At 44.9% G+C, this 24,187-nt stretch overlaps 1 protein-coding gene across 3 annotated transcripts in view; it reads right to left on the bottom strand.

Annotated features, from left to right (window-relative positions):
• Positions 1-24,187, bottom strand: part of LOC119174261 (NADP-dependent malic enzyme) — a 144,785-nt gene that overhangs the window by 70,602 nt on the left and 49,996 nt on the right. The window contains exon 1 of one of the 3 annotated variants that reach the window (XM_075883086.1): positions 23,401-23,539. The exons of the other annotated variants lie outside the window; for them this stretch is intronic. The gene's annotated coding sequence lies outside the window, so the exon portion shown is untranslated. Of the gene's footprint in view, positions 1-23,400; positions 23,540-24,187 lie in introns of those variants that run through there. 3 annotated transcript variants of the gene reach the window in all.

Below are 24,187 nucleotides of genomic sequence, written 5' to 3'. Positions count from 1 at the left end.
GTCATCCATTGGCGGATTCGGAGTGACCCACGAACTCTGCGCCGGAGCACTCCACTCTGGTGGAGGGCAACAGAAGGGAATCCACCGATGGAACCCACGCGCTCCCTCTGGAGCAAATGGCAAGGTCAGAATGGAACGCGATGCGCATGTCTCTCTTCTTGCTTGAGTGGGCACGCTGGGCACAGCGACGCAACGCCAGCGAATCGCGAGATCTGCCGCGAGGCGCCACTGACGCGACTCGCATCCGTTGGCGCGCCCAAAGTTTGCACCGTTTCAAGAGGTTTCAATGCACGGGGCGCTTGCGACTTCCGGTTGACTCCGCCGATTTTTTCGGAGCAGAGCTCCGTGGAGTGGATCTCGCGACAGAGATGCTTTAGATCTGCCAATGGAACATACAGAGAGCACTGCCAATGGAGGAGACTTGCTCCACATGGAGCAGCAGAAAGTATAACCGGAAGTGCTCCGAATCTGCCAATGGCTGACACCATAAGGAGTTCGAGCACACTCTAGCTGGCGGAGTGCGCTCTTGTAAACTTGACGGTCATAAAGCGACTTCTGGTGCGTGATTACTGATCGCGCTCTACGCACTCCCACCCTGGGACGGTGCACGGGAGCCTGCACGAAAGCTCGCGCCTGCTACGGCTTCTCGAAGAAGGAGCACGCAAGAGGGTATATTCGATCATTCCAGCGACTATAGGCGGCGCAGCGGAAGGTCGAAATGGCGGGCGAGACGGTGATGTCGCGAGCGCTTACGTCGGCTAAAGTGAGCTAGAATAGGGTAGTGGGCTCACTCGCCAGCCGGCGCCATGCATTGCGGTGACGCCGCCAATGTCACACAAACGTGCTTTGGCGCGCCTCCGCGGCACGGCGCCACCACCGCATTAAATGTAGCGAGCGTTGGCGCTGGGGCAGTTGCTGCCTGTTTGGAGTGGCGGTCGGTGTGTGCGAGTTTTGTTACTTTGAGAACTCGTCGCGCTTTGCATCCTCAATCTCCTAGGTTCTTCGGCGAACAGTGATGTGGCCTGACAAGCAGTGACCCTCAAACGAGGTTAAAATGCTTCCGCGGCGGCAAAACCACTGTTTTGCGCCACGCTGTCGTACAGGTTACGTCCACGTGAAGGGCAGCAAGAAGCCGTCTTTGTTCGGCGTTCCGAAGGGTGCAGCCCCAAAGAAGCAATGGGAAAGAAACTTGCATCGGGCGGACAAAGCCCTGGACGACACATCTGCCGTGTGTGACCTTCATTTTAAGCCTAAGTATGTGCATCGGGACTACGTGCATATAATCTACGTGACTGCCCTGCGTGTGACTATAACCAGTGTGCTAGAAATGCTTTCTTATTTGACAGGGAAAGTAGCATTTAAATGCATAATGACATCAAAAAGCAGCCAAGACCCATTAGAAAATTTATTTGGTATTATACGTCAGCCATCCGGCAGCAACGACCACCCACGCCAACTCAGTTTTTGCTAACCATTACTTGTCTGTCATTCTATGATCTCGTGAAAACAGTTAGCCAGGGGAATTGTGACCAAGGCGAGCTAGCTTCATTGCTGGAGGTGAATGCTGCTACTGACACACTGCGACAAGACGATTCAGTTGGCAGTGCAAGCACTGTGAATGAGCCTAGTTTTGTGCCAGCACCTACTGACCACAACCAGCATATTGCTAGAAGTGATTCCAGGCTGATCTTTTATGTTGCTGGCTATATTGCGCGAAAGTGTGTTATTAAAACAAACTGCGAAGTTTGCATAACGATGCCAGTTCAAGATGCCAGTTCAAGGAGAAGATTTTCAACTCGTTCGTTTAACCACCTTTCGTAATAAAGGTGGACTGTTGTATCCATCTAGCCACCTGTACAGTTTTGGGAGCAAGCTAGAAAACATGTTTACGGAGTGATTTTCTTGCCACAAGTTGCATTCTGACAGCATTTTGGATGTATTGACAATCCTGAAAGAAAAGTTTTCCCAAGAAGTTGGGTGCGCACAATACGCCCCTGGCCTCTCAAAAGACGTAATCAGCTTTTATATTGTTAAGCGGTTTTGTGAAAGGCATTAATTCTGATAGAAGCGGGAAAAGGCAAAGCATCCAAAGTTGAGCCGCTGCTCCTGAAGAAGAAATATCCAGTAAGCAACTGTGCCCAATATATATCTGATGAATAAATTTTCATGTACTTGTGCCCAGTACTTGGGGAGAGTGGCTTCCTGTTTTTCTTATCTGTGGATTTTTACAGTCTTTACATAGGAATATTCAGTGGAGAAATAGCCAAATTACAAAGCCGAAGACAACGGAGATCTGCAGAAAGAATGAGCAGCTGAAAAATTTTAAATGCTGTGAAATGTATAACATTAAGTGCTCGGGGTAAACTCCCGAGTGTGTGCCAAGGTCAGCATCGGTAATAATTTCACACTCTCGTAAAAGGCGTACGTGACGAAAGTAGGACCCGAGAAATGCAAAGAATCCAGTTTACAATTGATAGCCGCGCAACGTAAGCTTTGAAAAATTCGCCACGCTGCTTATCACTTGTAAGAGAATTTAAATGCATCTCATGTTTGCATAGCATCCCTTGCATGCATCGAGTTCTGCATGCAGTTTAATCGCGCGAGTTACGCCGATGGAGTTTATGAAAAGAATGTTTTCTACAGCTTTATTCGCACGAGTACTGACGGTATTCGGTGTGTTTCATTCAACATCAAATAACGAGCTAACAGTTTAGCTGCATACACCATGCTACAGTGTTCTAGATGGTTACCTACGCGCTCATGTAGGCCAACGGCCTACGCACCTAGCTCCGCGCTAGTTTTCTTTCTTTATTTTTGTTGTCTTAGCGACATCAGCATCACCGTTTACACTGCCGTAATTCGCGTGCATTTCCGTCCAGTGCATGGGATAACAGCGCACAAAAAGCATGATTTCAGTTGCGCACCAACGCCTCCGTAAGGCAGTGCCCTACATCGAAGTCGCTGGTGGCGCCACCACACGTGTGACATACCCGGCGTCAAGCAGGGGACCCCAGCAAGCCCACTACCCTATTCTAGCTCACTTTACGTCGGCGTCGCAGAGCGTGAAGACGCGTTCACTGGTTCATGACTACTGAGAGACCGAACTGTGTCGCAGCTTTATCACCGTGTGATAGCTTCGGAGAACGGCTACATGGCGCCGCATGCGTCACTGGAATGACCGAATATTCACCCGCGAAAGTGTAGTTTAACAATATTGGTCAGTCAATGTGAGCGTGAGTTAATGAACTATTCATTGAATCGTATCGGAGTCACATCAACCGGTTAAAGACCGATCGATCGATCGATTAAACTGATCATTTAGGTCCGATCTTACAGCAAATTATTCGGTAGAATTATTATATTTCCTGTGACGTAGTGATGCATTCACTCAGCCACAATAACCACATAGCTGCTGCACAAGCAAGCCTTTGAATGCTTGTGTATAGCCACGCTTCTGCTTCGAGATACAGTGAAAATCACTTCCTCTGCTTGGGAATGCAGCAAAAATAACGTTCATGCTTTACAGACATACACGCACGGAATGCACGCTTCACAATACAACATGTGATACCACAGTAATATTGCCTGGTACAAGCGTACATTGCAACCGCGTGTTGTGAGGCCCGCGGGCGTCACAACACGTGATTATCATAACGTCTACGTGGTTTAAAGTTACCAAACCATTACAAACACCCCATACGAACGTTACTGCGCCTATTACCTTAGCACAACGTAGTGGGTACATAGTAAGCTCGAAAACATTCCAAGCGCATAATTGCTCGTCGGTTAAAGCCTCATACACTTTACTCAGAATGAAGCAATATGACGAAGCTTCACTGACACAAGCAAGTTTCAACTTCATCGCTTACATTGTAGTAATACACAGTTTAGGCTTCTCGAGTAACATCACGCAATAAGAAATTATGCACTAAGTAATTCAAGTACGCACTATAGGGACAGAATAGCACTAACGTGTTCATCTCTTAAGGGAAAATCTTCACGGTTTCCCCATTTTTCCCCCGTGTAACTCATGTCAACAGCGCGCGGCGCGCATATACTTCACCTGGGTGTACGTTACACCTGCCGGTGGTAATTCTAATCACTACGCTCAGACCCAGGGCTTCCATAGAGAGAGCATCGCATTTATGGGCTCGCGCTCCACGCAGCTGCGATCACAGCTGCTCTCTACATGCTTTGACGCGTACACCGACTTTTACACGTCGGTGCCATGAATTATACAGTCAAAGGCTGGTATGGTGTCCGGGCAATGCACGCACATTATACTAGAATCCCAGACATGCTGCCACGTACCGATGATCCAGTGCGACCTACGTGGTCGACGTGAAGGATTGTCAGCTCTTTCCGATAACAATTCGCTATCACACCATACCGTGACAGGATAAATTTACGAATGGACGCCCCAGAAGCTGACTCTTCATTAACAAGCAGAACTAATAACGTAGCGCCTAAAACATGTGAGACACAAAACAAGGGAAGGGACAAAAGAGAGCTCTTTTAGTTATGTATTACCAACACGCCCAACTTCATACCCTTGTTATCAACAAGCACCTGCGCAAGGCATCATATAAGTCACCGTTTTCCCACAAAGTGGAAGGCGCGATGAAGTTGTATCGAAGCGAACGGGTACTAACTAGGCGCATATGTCGGTAAAGTAAATCATGCTCAAAATATGCTGTATGTACATTGCTTAATGCTCGCTCATGCTTACATTTAGCAACAGCTTGCTCTATGTGAACTTGTGAAGTAACTAGGGCTCAAACTCACCGAAATTTAACTGAGCCGGAGTTCCAGTGACTCCGGCTCAGTTAAATATTGGAATATTGAGTTCGTCCGGGCTAAAGCGGACTTGCCTGTCGGCTGGAGTCTGTTTATGAATTGTAATTTCGCTTAATAAAATAGTTTCTTAGGTCGAGTGCCATATAAGAGGCTGTTATTGTCAACAAAAGTAATGCATTTAATTCAGCATGGCGATAGGTTCATCAATAATATTCTCGTACACGTTTATGTTTTACCCTCAAGAACAAGGAACACATTGTGCGACGAGCAGTGTCTCTGTGATGACCATCACTTAAAAAAAATGTGCCCTCAGATAATTCCGTATGGTGTCGTAGCAAGTTATGTGACGTCACGTAAGTAAGCGATTGCAATTAGTGAGAGACACCAAGTACTCTAAATCACTAACCGTTTTTTCTAAACATATTTGGCACGTTCTGAGATAGCTTAGTGCTCTCCCATAGTGGAGTACATCATCATCATCGTCATCACCATCATCCTGGCTACGTCCACCTCAGGACAAAGGCCTCTCCCATGCCCCGCCAGCCAACTCAGTCCTGTGCTTGCTAATGCCAATTTATACCCGCAAACTTCTTAATCTCATCTGCCCCCCTAACCTTCTGTCTCCCCCTAACCCCCTTGCCTTCACTTGGAATCCGATTAGTTACCCTTAATGACCAGCGGTTATCCTGTCTACATGCTACATGCACGGCCCATGTCTACTTCCTCTTCTTGATTTCAACTATGATATCCCTAACCTCGGTTTGTTCCCTTATCCACTCTGCTCTTTTCTTGTCTCTTAAGGTCACACTTTAAAATTTCTTTTCCATTCCTCGCTGCGTCGTCCTCAATTTAAGCTGAACCCTTTTTGTAAGTCCCCAAGTTTCTGCTCCGTAGCTAAGTACCGGCAAGATGCAGCTGTTTTATACCTTCCTCTTGAGGGATAGTGGCAATCTACCTGTCATGCTTTGAGAGTGCTTGCCAAATGTGCTCCACCCCGTTCTTATTCTTCTAGTTACTTCATTCTCGTGGTTCGGCCCCGCTGTTATTACCTGTCCTTAGTAGACGTAGTCTTTAACAACTTCAAAATCTCTATTATCTATCTCGGCGCACTGCCATCTTCCGAGGTTGTTGTACATTACTTTCGTTTTCTGCAGATTAATTTTAAGAGCTACTTTTCTGCTCTCCCTGTCTAACTCCGTAACCATGAGTTGCAATTCGTCCCCTGAGTTCAGCAATGCAATGTCATCGGCGAAGCACAAGTTACTAAAGTACTCTCCATTAACTCTTACGCCTAACTGTTCCTAATCTAGGCCTCAGAAAACCTCCTGTAAGCACGCGGTAAATAGCATTGGGGAAATTGTATCCCCGTGCCTTACACCCCTCTTGATTGTTATTCTGTTGCTTTCTTTATGAAGCGCTATGGTAGCAGTTGATCCCTTGTAGATTTCTTCCAGGATGTTTACATATGCTTCGTCGACGCCCTGATTCCGCAGTGTCTGCTTGACTGCTTATATTTCTACTGAGTCAAACGCCTTCTCGTAATCTATGAAGGCTATGTTTAGTGGTTGGATATATTCTGAACATTTCTCGATTACCTGATTGATGGTATGAATGTGGTCGATTGTTGAGTAGCCTGTTCGAAATCCTGCTTGTTCCTTTGGTTGATTAAATTCGAATGTTGTCTTAATTCTGTTAGCAATTACCTTTGTAAATAGCTTGTATACTGTGAAGAGCAAGCTGATCGGCCTATAATTCTTCAAGTCCTTGTCGTCTCCTTTCTTATGTATTAGGATGATATTAGCATTCTTCAAAAATTCCGGTACTCTTCCCGTCAGGACACACCATGTAAACAGGGTCCCTAGTTTTTCTAACACAATCTGTCCTCCATCTTTCAGCAGATCTGATGTTACCTCGTCCTCACCAGAAGATTTGCCTTTTTGCATGCTCTCCAAAGCTTTTCTGACTTCTTCTACCATCACTGGTGGGGTGTCATCTGGGTTACTGCTAGTTCTGATATTAAAGTCGTGGTTGTGCTGGCTACTGTACAGACCTCTGTAAAACTCCTCCGCTAATTTTACTATCCTATCCATATTGGTAGTTACCTTGCCTTCCCCTTAGTGCGTACATCTGGTTTCTGCCTATCCCAAGTTTTCTCTTCACTGCTTTGACACTTCTTACGTTCTTCAGAGCGTGTTCAATTCTCTCCGTGTTATACCTTCTTACATCGCATACCTTACGTCTATTAATCAACTTCGAAAGCTCTGCCAGTTCTATTTTGTCTGTTGTGCTTGACACTTTCATGATTTGACGCTTCTTAATTAGGTTCTTCGTTTCCTGGGAAAGCTTGCCAGTGTCCTGTCTACCTACCCTGCCTCCAACTTTCACTGCATACTCCGTAATGATACTCGTCCGATTATCATTCATTGTATCTACGCTAAGGTTGGTTTCCTCACTAAGAGCCGAGTACCTGTTCTGCAGCGACACTGAATTCCTGTGCTTTCCCTCTCAGTGCCAGCTCATTGATTGGCTTCTCGCGTGTCAGTTGCTGTCGTTTATCCTTCAAGTTGAGGCGAATTGTGGACCGTAGCATTCTATGGTCACTGCATCGTACCTTGCCAAGCACTTCCACATCCTGCACGATGCCTGGGTGTGCACTCAGTATAAAGTCTATTTCGTTCCTATTTTCGCCATTAGGGCTCCTCCATGTCCACTTACGGTTTCCTCGTTTCCGGTAGAAGATATCAAAATTCGTAAATTATTGCGTTCTGCAAATTCTACAGATACCCTCCCCCCCCCCCTCTGGCATTTCCAGTACCGATGCCATAATCTCCAATCTCCTATTGCCTGGTCTCCAGTCTGCTTCTTCCCTACTTTTGCATTAAGGTCTCCCATCAGTATAGTATACTGTGTTTTTACCTTGCTCATTGCCGATTCCACGTCTTCATAGAAGCTTTCAACTGACGCGTCATCATGGCTGGACGTAGGCGCATAAGCCTGTACAACCTTCATCTTGTATCTTTTATTGAGCTCAATTACGATACCTACCACCCTTTCATTATTGCTATACTATTCCTCTATGTTGTCAGCTATGTTTCTGTGGATAAGGAACGCCACTCTCAGTTCTCTTCTGTCAGCCAAGCCCCGGTAGCAAAGGACATGCCCATTCTGTAGCACTGTATAGGCCTCATCTGTCCTTCTAACCTCACTGAGCCCTATTACATCCAATTCAATGCCCTCTAGCTCCTCGAATAGTACAGCTAGACTTGCCTCACTAGATAAGGTTCTAGCGTTAAACGTTGCCAAGTTCAGATTCCAATGGCGGCCTGTCAGGATCTAGAGATCCAGATCCAGGAACGCACGAAACCACCACGCAAAAATTAGCGCTATACCTCATCGACCCGGCATTGCACCGAACAAAACTCAAGCTCTGTTAGCAGATTGCCTGGATACGCCCTCTCCCACCCTCTGCCATTTATCGCATGCATTCGACCAAAAATTGAGATAATCAACCATTTAGCCAGGTGTCAGACAAACCATAGTAAAATGTTTTATCTATCTTTAACATAAATAAAATTACGACAATGTGAAATATATATATATATATATATATATATATATATATATATATATATATATATATATATATATATATATATATATATATATATATATATATATATATATATACACTGAATCTTGGTTTTGGTTATTTAGCCCCTTCTCACCTAGTCGCGCAAGTGTCGTCGGCGAGAGTTGATGCCTGTGGCAGTATGTATCGGATTCCGACACTTTTCGTTCCAAGTTTCACGATCCATCATCTATATATTTTAACCATGGTACTTCCGTTAAACAGCGTCGCTGCCACAGTACGCGTATAAAGTCACGGTAAAGACCAGTCTTGCGAACAGCCCACGTCTTGTCTCCATGTAGGTTGTACGAAAGCCAAAGAGGAGAGGTAATGTGCGTTAAGAAAAATAGTTCAATGGTTCAGAGTGCTTGGCAGAGCAGAAAGCCAAAAGTGTTCGGAAAGATGTGTTTAGCGATTTAGAGTACTTACTACTGTACTCTACTATGGGAGAGCAGAAAGCCGTCCCAGTCCAATGCGGTACATACTCGATGAACTTAGGTACGACTTGTGTGTTTTAGAAGAAGTGGTCAACGATTTAGATTGCTTGGTAGTCTACTATGGGAGAGCGCAAAGCCGTCTCGTGGGCCTCACACTTTTTATCGCCGACGCATCACGGGGGCTGGGGGTAGAAAAAAAATGGCAGCATATCCACGGAGTGAATGATGGAGAGTGGGGCGAAGCATCCGTTCGTCCATTCGTTCTTGCTTCCGTCCGTCCATGCGTGCGTCTGTGTGGCCGCCCGTGCGTCCATCCGCCCATCCGTGCGTGCGTCTGTTCGTGCGTCCGCACATCCATCCGTGCGTCCGTCCATGCGTCTGTGCGTCCGTGCAGCCATCCATGCGTCCGTCCACGCAACTGTCTGTGTGTCCGTTCGTACACCTATTCAGCACTTCAAGTACCACCATCTCGCTTCTTTTCATCATATATTCCCCATATATAAGCACCGCCATCCAGCGGACATTCCAAGGACTGAACGAGAGGAGGCACACGCACACTTTCCTACGGCTTGCGCTTCGTGTCTACTTCCCACCTTTAACCATCTCGAGTTCATGGTATATACTAGTTCACTGTATTCATGGCACTGCGGTCCAACGCTCGCTAAGCCTTTCAAAAACCAAGAAGGTTACGCCCAGCGAGTATAACGTAGCAACCCTTTCTTGTTAGATAGTGCTCAATGTACATGCCACTGGCTGCTAAGGGGGAATGAGAGACGGGAAAATTCGGCTTTTAGTAACGCGCACGCTGCGAATTTTCATTGTTCAACAACGCACAGAAGAAATCTCCCACCGGCACCACTTTGGAGGTCAAAATGTAAGACATGATTACACATTACTACTACGACTACGAGGGACGAACGGGTGCCGCTATAAGGAGCTTCGCCCCTAAAAGTGGGTAACGATTTAAGAGCAAACCTCATAAGCGCGAAAATGCACGCGACAGCGACAAGCGATGCTATGAGCGACGAAACGGGGCGTTCGCGCGACGTGTCGCGTGCTCGTTTTCGCGCGATGGCTCGGTTCTCGAGAAAACCGTCACTCATCGCCCGGAAGTGCTGGGCTCAAGCAGCCAATAGCGAAAAACCGGAAAAGACAAAGACTACGTAGGTGCACGTGACCCTGCCCGAGTCACGTATGCGCAACAAGAAATAAAGCAATGTTTACGCATGTGCATATAAAAAAAGTGCTGCAAGGTATTCATAAACACTTTCCGTTCCATTATACAACAATATATTTTATTTTTAATTACATACCGCTCGCTACGCGGTTTTCTTGGTGCGAGTAGACGGCCTCATGCCAGCAACAGTGGAATTCGCTCGCCGAAGCCGTCGCATGAATGAGGTTTGCCTGCGCTAGCGACTGATCGCGTGAAGACGATCTACGTCGCGTCGCTCGTCGCTGTCGCGTGCATTTTCGCGCTTATGAGGTTTGGCCCTTAGAGTACAGGGTACTCTACTATAGGAGAGCTTAAAGCGGTCTCGTGGGCCTCAAGAGCCTACGCTTTGTCACTGGGATGTTCGGTAAACCTACACATTTCTTCACCACCAACTTACACTCACGAACTCTTCTACATAAATTTCTGCACATTCTTCATAACTGCAATAGCCACAATTATTGATCTGGTTAACATCTCTGCTCTAGTCATTTTACGATGAAGTAATTATCAAAGTGCTTCACGGGCGTTCTTTACTTCCTTGCATGACCTTTATGTGAGATTCAGAAATTTGTCAGAGAGCAAGGAAATAAACTCAATATAGCCTATATATTTCGGCAAACTTTACGCTACGAGAGCTTCCAGTTACGGGGACCCATGCCCACAGTGTAAGGACTGGTGTAAAATACGCTTATACCATGACAGTGCTCTAGATCAGAAGTCGGCCTCCTTATGAGGCGGAAGGCCGAGTTGCATGGCTCTGTCTCAACGGGGGCCGTAGGACAAACGTAAAGATGGGGTTTTGGTGGCTATGCAGAGTAAGAAAGAAAAAAAAATCATTGGCAATATTGTACTAGTCCGCCTCGGTGGATCAGTGGCTATAGGGTGCTCGGCTGCTGAAGCGAAGGTCACGGGTTCGATTCCGGCGGTCACATTTCTATGGAGGCGAAATGGTAGAGGCGCGTGTACTGTGCCATTTCAATGCGCGTTAAAGAACGCCAGTTGGTCGAAATGTGGAAGGTTTCATGTGGAAGATTCTCATGTGGAAGGTTTCGGTAGAAACTGATGCGCGCGTGTTCGGCGCCCCGGCTGTGACGGGATGGGCGACGTCACTCACAACGGAGCGAATGGCGCGTGCTTTAGTACGACCCTGAGAACGACGTAACTAATAGCACAGCCAGTGGAGACCACTTGTGACACCACTGCTGGACAGTTTTGTCTTTTTTTTTTTCATTTCTTATAGCCTTGGACAGCTTTCGCCGTAAAGCTTTGTCAGCGTGTCGATCGGAAGCCGATTAAGATCGAATAAAAAATGTAAAGTACATGTGCCAGTAGTCCAAGTCCCACATATCCATCCAAGCGAAGCTGGTATTGCCTGAAAAAGGTTCGCGTTACGAAAACAAGAAAGTAAGAACTTTCAGGAGCCCTTTCCCAATTACTATAGTTCAGCAGAAGCGTCACATCACTGTTGCGACAAGAGTCGGTTTCGCGGCGTCACATCCCGCATAACTCCCGCAGGCCTGAACTCACCAGGTTAAACAACGAGCTGGCGCGTCGAACAATGTCCGTAAAAGATTGAGGAAGCGGCGCGACTGATAATCCTTGCGGTCGTGAACTGGGTGCGCTCCGTGCCGCTATAACTTGTACGGACAGGAGCTCGCCGCTTCGCGTGGTTCATTGTACGCTCACAGGTGTGATGTGCGTGAACTACTCTGCCTTCACGAGGAACAATACTTGAGCAATAAAGGAAAATTCTAAAAAAAAAACACTAAATACCAACGAAGAAACACAGCACCGAAAAACTATAAGTAAAAATAATCCTATAAGGTCACGCACGCATTTGTGCAGTACGGCTCGAAGGCGATGACCATCTTTTTTTTTTCATTTTCTTCTCAGTCGACCGTATTCCATTTCTCTAGTTTTCAGCCGCGATATTGAGAACATACACTTTCAAGAGCATTTCCTTACGCGTCTAGCTATCACGATACGGCGAAATTTCCCTTGAACGAACTTCAAGGCACCCCGGGAAAAAGTTCGCTAACATCAAAGTTCGTTAAACTGAAATAGGTATGCTGAAACTTGTTATCAGGCGCTAAATAAAACATCACTCGATGAAATGAAATTTGAATCTCTTTATATGTAGAGCTGCTTACTCAAATGGTAATTACTGCTTCTTCAGCATGTTTTAAGAAATGAAGCAATATTTTGCCGCACTAGTGCACTTATGAATGCAGTGGTCATGAATTGAGTCACAGTGTCCAAGTTCTCCAGACCTTCTCCAACACAATACTCTGCACTGCAGTGAAGGACTTCACTTTTTCGAAGTGCATCAATGCTCCTTCGGCAAAAAATCGTGTTGTTTTCTTAACCAACGTTACAATTGGTAGTCACGCGCTGTCTGTACCCAGTCTTTGCGGCAATTTTTGATTAATATGACATGCGAGGCATTGAATGGTGTCACAAAATATGTTTGTAGAACTGAGATTTACTTTGTACTCTTTCTTCTAGACTTAGCGCTGTAGCACTGGGTCCAATGATGAATTTTCAGTTCGTACAACTGAATATTTCGTTTAACTGACGTTCTTTTATGTGGTATTTTACTGTATTCGGCATGTCTGACGCCGTTGTGCATCCACTTTGCCGAAAAAGTTTTTTTTTCTTACTATTTTTCGTTACACACAGTGGAAACTGTCATAGCTGCCCTTTTTTCTTTATTAGGACTTCTACGAAGACTAGAGCAAGATCCACCAGGAAGACCGTTTCCTCATTTCTGGTGGTTACTTTAAAACCTGCACCACACATCTAGTCACGCGATACCTTCAAAATACGAGCACAAGCTAACCCGTGGCGGTACTGAATGTTACCACAATCATGATGGTCGTTCATGGACTCGAAGCACTCAGAGGAATACAGACTCGATTTATGACGACCTGGTAACATCTCCTCCTCTTTCATACGTTCACCGAGCAGTTAAATATGTATAATTCCATTAATTGGTTCATTTTGTTGGAATGGATCTAGGGTGCGGGTTTAGGATATTCAGTGAGCCCAATCACGGCAACGAATATAAGCATATACCACTTATGATTATTACATTATTATGCATACACCGCTTCTGCTTATGCTTATTATAGCCGGCGTGACGACGCTAGGAATCGGTTATAACACGAAAGTAAAACGTGTTCTTACCGAAATAGTTGACTGTTTACTGCACACTAACATACAAGACAGCTTGAGCTACGTATTTTGCCGCATGCATCCACGCTGACGCTTGGTCGTGCATTTCCAGCCCGATGACTCCCGCCCACACTCAATGACTAAGCAGACCAATGTGGTAGCTGTAGAAGTTATCGGTAAAAGCGGAATCAAAGAAAGCGGTGTGCAAGGCAGACAAGCGTCGCTTATTGTCCGCAGAAATTGGGCGAAGGTCGCACACTCCCGCCGTGTTGGAGAGTTGTGGAACACCACGGCTCGACTGGAGCGAAACACGCGTCGTGCCCTTCTCCATGTTGGCCGGCCGCTAAGATCCCTTGATAAAGCACCGGCCGCAATTTTTTCTCGGGGGGAGCGTAGGCAACCAACGCGCTGTTACAGCCATAGAGTTTAGGAAACTCCATATATGGTTACAGCCATGCTATAGGCTGCCACGCGTCGCAAAGCTACTAGTACACTCCAGCATAGCCATTTTTGGTACGGATGGATGATCTGAGCGAAACGGACGCTTTAAGACGTGTGGACGTTTGGGCAAAGGTTGCCGCCTGGTAGTATTTCTTTTTTCTTTTATTGAGAACGCGTCGAAAGATACGCACGTGTAACAACGACGCCTTGAAGGAGCTAATCGTGGAGTGGATACTCACCTCTCCAAATTTACAGCTCCACTGCCCTTCATAGGCAATTCTCTGGCAAACTTTTTCCAGTTCAATTCACTTCTGTTTCACTGTACTCGGTTTTTCCATCATAAGAATTCACATATGAAAATGAATTCGCAAAGGAAATTGCACCAGATTTTGCCGAATCCGTTACATCATTAGAGTACGTTTGCCAAACCCTTCGGAAGCCAGTCTCATTTCTCGAATAGAAGGTATCCAAAACAGAGCAGCCAGGTACGTACTGGGCAGGTACCGTAGAACGGGAAGTGTCAAAATGACGGGAAAAAAATGAATTTGCGAATTCTTGTCTTCACGACGACGGAGGTTAAGGCTAAAACTGTTTTTTTAATATATAACAACAAGGTAGGCATAAAAAAAGATAATTATTTAAGTACACTTTTTATGTTTCTATGCGTAATGATCACAAACACAAAATCCGTGAACACCGGCCCAGGACGTGCATGTTTGAGAATTCTTTTTTCCGAAGTGTATAGCCGAATGGAACAAGCTCTCTGAAGAACAAGTATGTTGTGCAAATGAAGACATATTTGTATCTCTGTTGTAAGCCCCCCCCCCCCCCCCCCGCTGTAGCGCCCTAGGGCAATGCTGGGTAACTCTTGAATAAAGAATAAATAAAAAAAGAGTCATTGTCAGAACAGTTATATAGGTTGCCGCGGTCGACAACCTCAGTGGACTTCCTCTGGAGCATACGTGCCTTTATTTATATTTATTTTAGTAAACATCACTATGACGACGCGGTAATAATAGTTTCCAGACATGCCCAGCACTGTTTCGCCTGCAGGTGAATGGCCTCCCACTGGTATATACAGGAGGACGCATTGCGAAGACGTAGCCTGCAGTGCTGCTGTCTCTTGGTTGTGTAAAAACCCCTCGCCTCTTATAAGGAGCTGCTTGCTTGTCATCGTGGGTCAAATCACAGACTTCAAGGGAGGAAAAAAAGTTAGACGCGCACTGTCGGGCAGGGAGCAAGGCGTACAATTAGCCCCGAAAGCTCATCGTGCATGCGCAGCTTGGGCGAAAAACGGCGCGGAATAATGTGTGCGTGTATAATAAGCATCAACTAAAAAGCCCCGCCCCAACATCAACGCCGCCGGAGACGTCAAAGCCTTGGCGAGTGCGTCAATCGCGACCTAGACGTCACTTACTCGTCGGCAGTTCTTTTCTTGAGCTTCAATCGCCTCACTTCTTTCTTTCTTTCTTTCTTTCTTTCTTTCTTTCTTTCATTCTTTCCTTCCTTCTTTCTTTTTGTCTTTCTCTTTTTTTTTCTCTCTTTTTTTTCTTTTTCTGTTTTCTTTATTTCTCTTTTGGCAGTCTGGAGGTTGCAACCACTGAGACAAGCACGGTCTGTGTGTTTTTGAAGCCATCAAATTGGAGAAATAGAGAAAAGAAGTTTCAATGTAGACAATGCCTACGTATTGGTGCTTCGAAGTTAATAACTCTCTCCATTTATTCTTCCTTCAGTTTTCTCGGTTGCCAATATACTTCGAGCGAGAAATCTCTGTGCGCGCTTATAGCTCTCACCGTGAAAGCAACTCTTCTATTCCTGTGCTACTTCATCTAACTAGTAATAAATCTTCTTTAACATGAGCCACCACGTGAACAGGACGAGCGATAGAGAAGGGTAAAGCGACACAACTGCACCTTTCTTTTCGTGCGCCCAAATACGACCGCGTAACGAAATAAAATTCTGGCGTTTTGCACGCCATATTCAGCTTTCATTACAGAACGGTTTCCCTCATATATAAGAATCAAGGAACAATGGCGTTGGCAACTGGAGCTGCGGGAAAGCTTAACACAGATCACCAAAAGTGTATATTCATGCCAGAAACGTGTTTAGAACAATTTGTTAACGATTTAGAGCACTCGGTACGCTACTATTGGAAAGTTGAAACCCGTTCAGTGTGGCTTAACCACCTAGAAACATTCTATGCAAGGTCTAACGGGCTGTATGTTTAGAAAAAGTTGTTAACGATTTAGAATACTTGGAACTCTACTATGGTAAGCATATGCGTTAGCGTCTCTCTCTCTCTCTCTCTCTCTCTCTCTCTCTCTCTCTCTCTCTCTCTCTCTCTCTCTCTCTCTCTTTCTCACTTCGTTACACGTGATAGGACTACGCAATCTCTCTTCATTGAAGCGTCTAAACCACCCTGGTTTGCTAGCGATGTATAAACGGGCTTGAGCGAAGCTGGAACAACCCTACATCAACAGTTTGAACACGCAGAAAAAGTGTGGAGGAAGGCAGTGGGCTGAAAAACAAGCACGGACTTTCCCATAGGAGTGGCTAACGTCAGTACTTCTCCGCACGCTGCACTTCCGCTAAAAAGAGAACGTCTTCCACACACTTGACGCTGATTAAAGGTGTGCTCCCATTAGGTTTAGCAGCTACGGTACTAACTCCGCGCTGTATAACCACTCGGGGGTACTTACGTATGCACCTAGATCTATGTGAAATAGTGTTGTCGCGTTCCTGCTCAAGCACGGAATGCATGCCGCCGCGGCGCAGAATCGATGATACGACCTCGCGCTCTGCCGCGAAACATAATAATAAGCGTTCACTACGCCAACTTTGTGGATACTCATTGTACACCTTAATACAACAGGTGAAAGCATGTTGCTGGGCTGGTTGGTGCATTTACTACAAAATGCCAACAACGTAACGCAAGGCGAAGAAACAAGAGCCGAAAAGAGTGCCGAAGCCCTTCCCTGTGCTTGCTTATTTTGAGAGCAAATGTTTGGGCGAGTTGGCGGTCCGTAATACCGACAACAGCGCAACAAGAGACGAGGAAGGAACGCAGATGAGCGCTGAACTTGCGACTGAAGGTTATTTACGAAACGAAGCAGAACATAAAGAAAAACGACACGGGAACAAAAGGTTGCAGATCAATATATATAAAAAGCAAAAGGGGAACCACACTTTAAATCGCACGTGAGATAATTGAGGCAGCAGAAATTTGGAGACTCGGCAATAACTGCGTGAGCAGCCCGTCCATCGTCTTGACGAAAAAAAGAAGTGCACTATTTGTCCCGTGCGGATGACCACTGGAAGAGACGTATATATAGGTTGATTCCTCCTTGCGATTTTTTTTGCATAAAGTAACGTGTATATAGTTGGAACTAGCTGAATGAAGAGAAAGAGGACCACACAATACAGCCCAGCAATCTGCAATATATTGATCTTCAATCTTTCGTTCACGTGTCTCTTTTTTTTTCTTTATATTCTGCTCCATTTCGGGAATAAACTTCAATTGCAAGTTCAGCACTAATCTGTGTTCCTTCATATTCCTTGTCCCTTGTTTCGTTGTTGTCAGTGTTAGTTGCTTCTTCGCCTTACATTGCGTTGTTGCCGTTTTCTACATCCAACTGGGCGGCCTTGCGCGCACACAGCCATCGATGCAACCGGGAAGTGTCCCATGCTCAGGTTTCCTATTTCGCTATGAGTACTCCGCGGGATGCTTAGAATAAAAACAGAGCCAAACGCGACAAGAAGAAAAAAGCGAATCGATTAGGGCGCGTTTTTAAAAATCTCTCTTATTAACGCTATAATTATTTGTAATAGTTCCGCTAATCCTTATGCGGGACTTCATAAGCGAAGGGGAGCAGCCAATCGCAGAGACCACTTACGACCTACTGCCGTTGTGAATACAACCCCAGAATTCGCTTTCCTTTTTCAATGCCAAAGCGTTAAAGAGCTCGTTTCACATAAATTCCGGTTTCGGAGTCGGCGTCGTTGGTTGTGAGAGAAAAATCAACGTTGTCTGCGAGCGAAAATTCGAGATAGATGCGAATAAATAACTAGAACCTTTACTTCAAGTGGGAATAATATCCAGCACATCTTTGTTGAAAGCAGGTGTTTTTCTAAAGAGCCAAACACCTGATCGAAACTGTTAAAGAAAAAAAAAAACCTATAGACTAATGTCACGCAGGGGAGCGTCCTCGCCCGTAATATTGCGCGATAAAAGGATAAACTCAATCACATGCACTAGTCGTGAAAAAACGCGACGAGTGTTTTTTTTAAAGCCCGCCAATTAATAAGCGCAAAGACTATAGATTTATAATAATAATTAGGAATAGCATCAACAATGAGCAGACGGCCTCGCCGCGGAGGTCTAGCGGCTGAGGTACTCGGCTGCTGACCCGCAGGTCGCGGGATCAAATCTTGGCTCCGGCGGCTGAATTTTTGGTGGAGGCGGAAATGCTGTGGGCCCGTGTGCTCAGATTTGGGTGCACAATAAAGAACCCCAGGTGGAGTGAATATCCGGAGCCCTCCACTACGGCACCCTCATAATCAAATGGTGGTTTTTGGACGTTAAAGCCCACTTATCAATCAATCAACAATGTGCAGAAATACGCATGTTACCCCTGGACGCGTAGTGGGTATATGCTTGTGAGCATAGAGTTTCATACAACAACAGCCAGAGGGGAATCCGGCGCTAGTGTCTACGCCAGATTACCCTCTAGATGTTATTGTATGAAACTCGACGCTTGTGGGTATATCAGATACTATTCGTGTGCGCCTTCAGAAAGTAAGGAAAGTGTTTTGATGATTAAGATTGGTAAAAGAAATGCTCGTGCTGGAAGAGACGAACGATGTGGGACATTTGGCTCTCGTTATACCGCTCGTTATACTATACCATGACCAGCGGTATACTTCTTCCTCCATCCAGTGCAAAGAGGAAAATCGTGCTCGTCTGTGGTAATTGCGAAGGTCGAATGTCGCCGTTAAATAAATGACGGAGGAAAAAAAAGAACGAAAGTAGTTTGTCGGTCAAGCGTGTCTCTTCGCCGACCACTAAAGTATACACGTGAGCATGTATAAAACGCTACAGTTAATGCACACCGCTAGCCCCTAAATCCCGCACACATTCCTCAAGTGCGCATATTGAAAAAAAAAATAATTCGTTGTAAATTGATTGATTAATTTTGAATTACCTGAAAGCTCGAATGCATACTATTTCATCATGTCGAATGCACAACGCACTGAAGGCCAGATGCGAGAGAGAATTTTCGCCCCGCTTGCTCGCAAAGCACCCGTGCTTCCATCTCTCGACTCAGTAGTGTTACTGTCTTATGATTGATTAAATTAATGAATATTTGATCGATTGATTGATTGATTTGCTCTGAGCGTACTGATTTTTTGTGCTGATATGCAAGCTCTGCACACTTCATGTTCTCGCCGCTACAGAGTGAGCTGACGCTGATATACGACAGGGATAACCACGCGCAGTTACGCAAAACCATGCGCTTTCTGTAAAAATGTGTCCAGCGCTACGTGGTCGTGCGATAATTATATCTCATATCGGGAACCATTATCTTTGGCTAACAATGACTGCATGCTCCGGTTCGATAATGTTATCGTGAAGTAGTACAAAAGCAGCTGACCAGTTTCAAACAATTCTCATTTCACCTGTACAGCCTGCGAGATCTTGTGAGCATGCGAGCTGATTGGGGAAAGTGAAAATAAAAAAAAAAAACCAGGGGCTCGTTTCTTTTGTTAGACACAACCCAGTGATTCCAATAGACAATTAAGCCATGGAAAATATGGGGTACATCAATAATTGTCTTAAACTATATACTGTATAGTAACTATTTCGTAAATATAAATCTAGTAAAAGCCAACCCAAACAACCCTTTCCATCGCTGGATTGCCAATCGACAGCCTTCCCGCGGTATTACAGAAAAAAAAAGCTATTTATTACAGCTTTTGGGGTACCTCCTATGTTTCTCGAAGTAATTTATAGTCACGTCACATATAAGGTAAAAGGTTGAAACTATAGCAGGTGTTGTGCAACACCATTGGAACGGATGCTCCACTCCTTTGCAAGTTATTTATTGATTTATTTATTTATTTATTTATCCTATGGCTACACGTACCTTTTAGATTAAAGGTATGAATTGCGTGTTAATACTGTAGAGGAAAAATGAAGAAAACATTTCAATGTTTATAGAAGGACATAAAATGTTCTATAAACCAATTTATTTGTTCATTCGTGTTTTACGGCTTCTGTAACCTATATTTAAAAAAATACATGAACTGCTTTCAGTGCCTTAAACTTCTAGGAACCTCAGTTTAGCGGCACAGTGGCAATAAAAGAGACGTTGTGAACGACACTTTTGCCGAGCGAAATATATTAAAGGTCGTTTCTAGCGTGCATTGAAGTAAGTAACCCTACGAGATAATTTAGTGGCACCGCGAAAATGAAAATGTTACGCGTAGAGGAGTCCTCGAGCTTGCAACCACGAAGTGTACAGACACAGCAAGACAACATCCACGCGCCACGGGTTTCCGTATTTCGGTATGTACACACGTACGCGTACATCGATTTCTTTCCCGCACGAGGATGCGCCGCGCGTCATCCACTTCCCGCCTCCCCGCGACGCGGATCCGGCATCAAATCATTGTTTGCAAACCGCGAGACGGCAGAGCGCGATACGCGTCACGTGTACTTCATACGGACCTATTGTGATGCCCAGTTGTATGGAAATGATTAAGCTCTACTGGGTTACGAAACGAATAATTCACAGTTATCCGTCTGTAGCTCGAAGCCAGGAGGACATCAATTCGGCTTTCTGCAAGAGGGGAGAGAGAGTCTTGGTCGAAGAAAAAAAAAAAGAAATCCTTCTTAGTACGGGGATCGAACCTGGGACCACAGCCTATAGCTTGGATTTTCTTATGAATTTGTGCTACAAACGGGCGGTTGACAATTACCCCGTTCTTTACCTTTCCGCCACAACTTATTTTGCAATTTTTTAGCCATCTTCGACATATCGCGGAGATAGCATTTGCGATTTGAGATAACATTGAGAGACTACCTTTGCGAAGTGAGAGCAAGAGGGAGGCTGCAAGAAACGAAGCAGACAGAAAGATGGAAGCCAGAGAAATTGTATGCATAGAAAACTATGGTTGGCTACTCTACACACGTAATTAGGGAAGAAGTATACAAAGATAAGTCAGAAAGAGAGTGAGATATATCGGAGAGAGAGAAAGATAAAAATGCAAGGAAAGGCAGGGAGGTTAAGAGATATCGGAGATAGCAAAGAAAAGTTCGAATGTTACCTGGAACTAAAAAAAAAAAAACGCCGGGCCTGCTCAGAGCTCACAGCACTGTCACAGCGAAAGCTGGAATAGGCCTTTGAGAGCCCCCTCCTCCCCCCTCCCCCTTTTTATATCGCTATTTGGCTATATCTGCTGCAAGCACACTTGCAAGGCATCCACTACGCCATTATACATTCTGTAAGGCAGGCTTTCATTATGCCATCCTTCGTCATTCTTCGGAGAAGCGTGGTACCCGCTGCAAACTTGCAAGAAACTTCGTGCTTTTTTGTGTGTGTTGCGGATAATGACGATCGACGATGAAGAATCACGCCAGAAGAGTTTGTGATGCCCACAATCTCCCACAGTGGGTATGAATAGGTGGACAAGGTCAAGCTTTTTTAAAGGTTTGGAGCATTCGGCGGCCCACTCGTTGCACAATTCGTATTGTGGGACACCTGGTTGTTATTTTGCTGTTATAAAACGCTTTATTACTCATATTATTGCGATTCCTTTCTCAGCATAAAGCCTGCCTAAGGCCAGTTTGCAAAGTAGTTCCAAGCAGCGGCGTGGCTAAGTACCAAAAGTATACTCCTATAAGGCAAAAAAGAAACTGGCGTGACTCAATGGTAGAGTACTATAGGCTGGTAGGCAGGGGACCCGGCTTCCAATCACATTGTGTTCTCGGTGTTTTTTTTATTTACTGAGTTTTTTATTCTTATTTCATACGATAGTGGTTACGAACCCCGGCGGCGGTGGACAACTACGGTGCGCACGAGACCCGTGATGTGATCTCATAAAATCTTTCGCTGTAAAAAAAAAAAAAAAACGAGAGAGAGAAAGAAATAAACAAACCACGTGATCACAATCAGTGCCATTCACTGCAGCATGACATGACGTTTGTCAGTAAACTGAATACGTCATACTAAGTATGTCGAGATTACAGTCGCATATACGCAGGTCTGCCGTGAGAGTTCCACTAATGCACTCGTATCCCACCACTGCGGCAGCTCGTGAGGTCTGTATTCAAAAATAATCCCTGCTGGCAATATATAGTCTTTCATTGATGAAAGCTTCTGCAGTAGTGTGACCTTGTAATGGTGCATCGACTCTATCGGTCGATACGCAAAACGCAAACAGGAGGTACGTATGCGTTGCCTCCAGTCAGCTGTCATTCATTCATTCATTCATTCATTCATTCATTCATTCGTTCATTCATTCAGCGAGAACTGAAGTACGTTTGAAAGCTGCGCATTTACAAACGCAATTCCACATCACGGAAAGTAGGACGACTTATTCATCTTTATTTATGCGCTGCACACGTTTGTAAAAAAAAGAGAAAAACAATGAGCCTAAGCTAACGTTTTAGTAGGTGGGCTGCTAACTGATCCAGCTCCCTCTCCCCATCCCGCATATAAAAGCAGCTACGATTTATATACAGCGTATCCGGTGCGGTAAGTTCCCACACATAAACCAAGATTTCATTTATTATACGTAGCACAATAAACGTAGCACACTTCTAGCGTTTCAGGGACAAAAAAATACATTTAGAAAATCATTATCACCGCAAAATATATCAGCGAACGATACGATTCAAAATAAAAATGTTTATTCCCTCTCCGTGACTGCTACTCAAAAGGGGCCACGTTTTGTAACTCAAAATCTGTTTAGCAATTTCCCAACTAGAATGAATAACTGGTTTACGTATATATACCCACAGACTTTTGTTATTATTATTATTATTATTATTATTATTGTTATTATTATTATTATTATTATTATTATTATTATTATTATTATTATTATTATTATTATTATTATTATTATTATTATTATTATTATTATTATTATTATTATTATTATTATTATTACACACCCTTTGCGATCCGCAGTGGTCATATAATCTGTCAGATCGGCAGTTGCAAGAATACGAGTAAAGACGCCTACAAAGCGTTTAAGGAGCTACTTTGTACACATAGCTCAGAAAATGTTGCGTTTTTTTTTTTTCATATCAATAGCACAAGCACATAGGTACAGCGGGAAGTGTTGAAAGCGCGTCTTTCTGTTGTGCTCAGAGACCCCTACGCGACTTTACTCAATCAGTGGTTTTGCTTCAGTTTTAGTGAGAAACTTACTCTTTGTCGAGTTAGCCCCCTTTGAGCAGTGTTTTGCGTTCATTCAGAAGGGTAAATCGTTAAGTAAACAGCGAAAGCTTAATGCATGTAGTTTGTCAATCAATTTCTGATCACCAAGTATTCCGATGCGGTCTCTGAAGCCTCAGTGTGACATTTGCAACAAAATATTGGTGAAAAATGAATGAAGAACAAGCCATCGCAAGCTTTTAACAACAAAAAACAGCTCCCAAAGCAATGAAATTACTTTGACAGAATCAAAACAGAACTCACGGTTTTCGAGTAGACGGCAATCTGACGCAACAGAAGCCGGCTGGAAGTCAGTCTTTTGTACCAGACGATGCCGGCGGTGAAGCAGACGACGCGCGCGTTCGCTTCGAGCTGAATCTCCTCCGCGCGGATCACCCAAACAACACTGGCTTTTAGATCGCCAATTCGCCTCTGCACATCACGTTAGGTCAAGGTTGTTGTTGCTCCCTCCCAGGCGCACAATACGTAGTGACGCTAACGGTCGAACGGCTGATCGAGCAACAGGCAAGAAACAGCAGTTGCAAACCGCTCTCCGTCCATCAGTGCGCTCGGAATACCACGTGGTACGCAGACGTAATACGCCTTTTTTATTCTCTCTCTCTCTCTTTATTACATTTTCTTTGTTCCTCGAACGCTGCAATTTGCGTTTCCCTTTTCTCTATGTTGACCATTACACGTGGATATGACGTCACAAAATGTAAAAGAAAAGGAAGGAAAAAGAAACGTACGACGATATCGCGCCATTGCAGGAAAGCCCCGCCTTTAGGAGGCGCTTCCCCCACGGGCTATGAAGAGGATGGGAGAAGTGGACGAGGAGGCCAGAAAGAAAAAAGTTACAAAATGAAAACGGAACGAAAACGCCCAGCAGCGGCTGCGTACTACATGGCCGTGAACACACGCGCAGGATGACTGAACGTGGCGATAATCATATAACGGAGGCAAGGAAATCTCGGCGACTCCAGTCGAGCGCCCTTTGCAGATGCGCGACCGCGTATATTTTTAGTGATAGATAAATAGCGGGAAGAAAAGT

This window comes from Rhipicephalus microplus, unplaced genomic scaffold, assembly GCF_043290135.1.
Source record: "Rhipicephalus microplus isolate Deutch F79 unplaced genomic scaffold, USDA_Rmic scaffold_15, whole genome shotgun sequence".
Lineage (NCBI taxonomy): Eukaryota > Metazoa > Arthropoda > Arachnida > Ixodida > Ixodidae > Rhipicephalus > Rhipicephalus microplus.
Note: the sequence above shows the minus strand (reverse complement) of the source record. Positions and strands in the feature narration are given on the sequence as shown.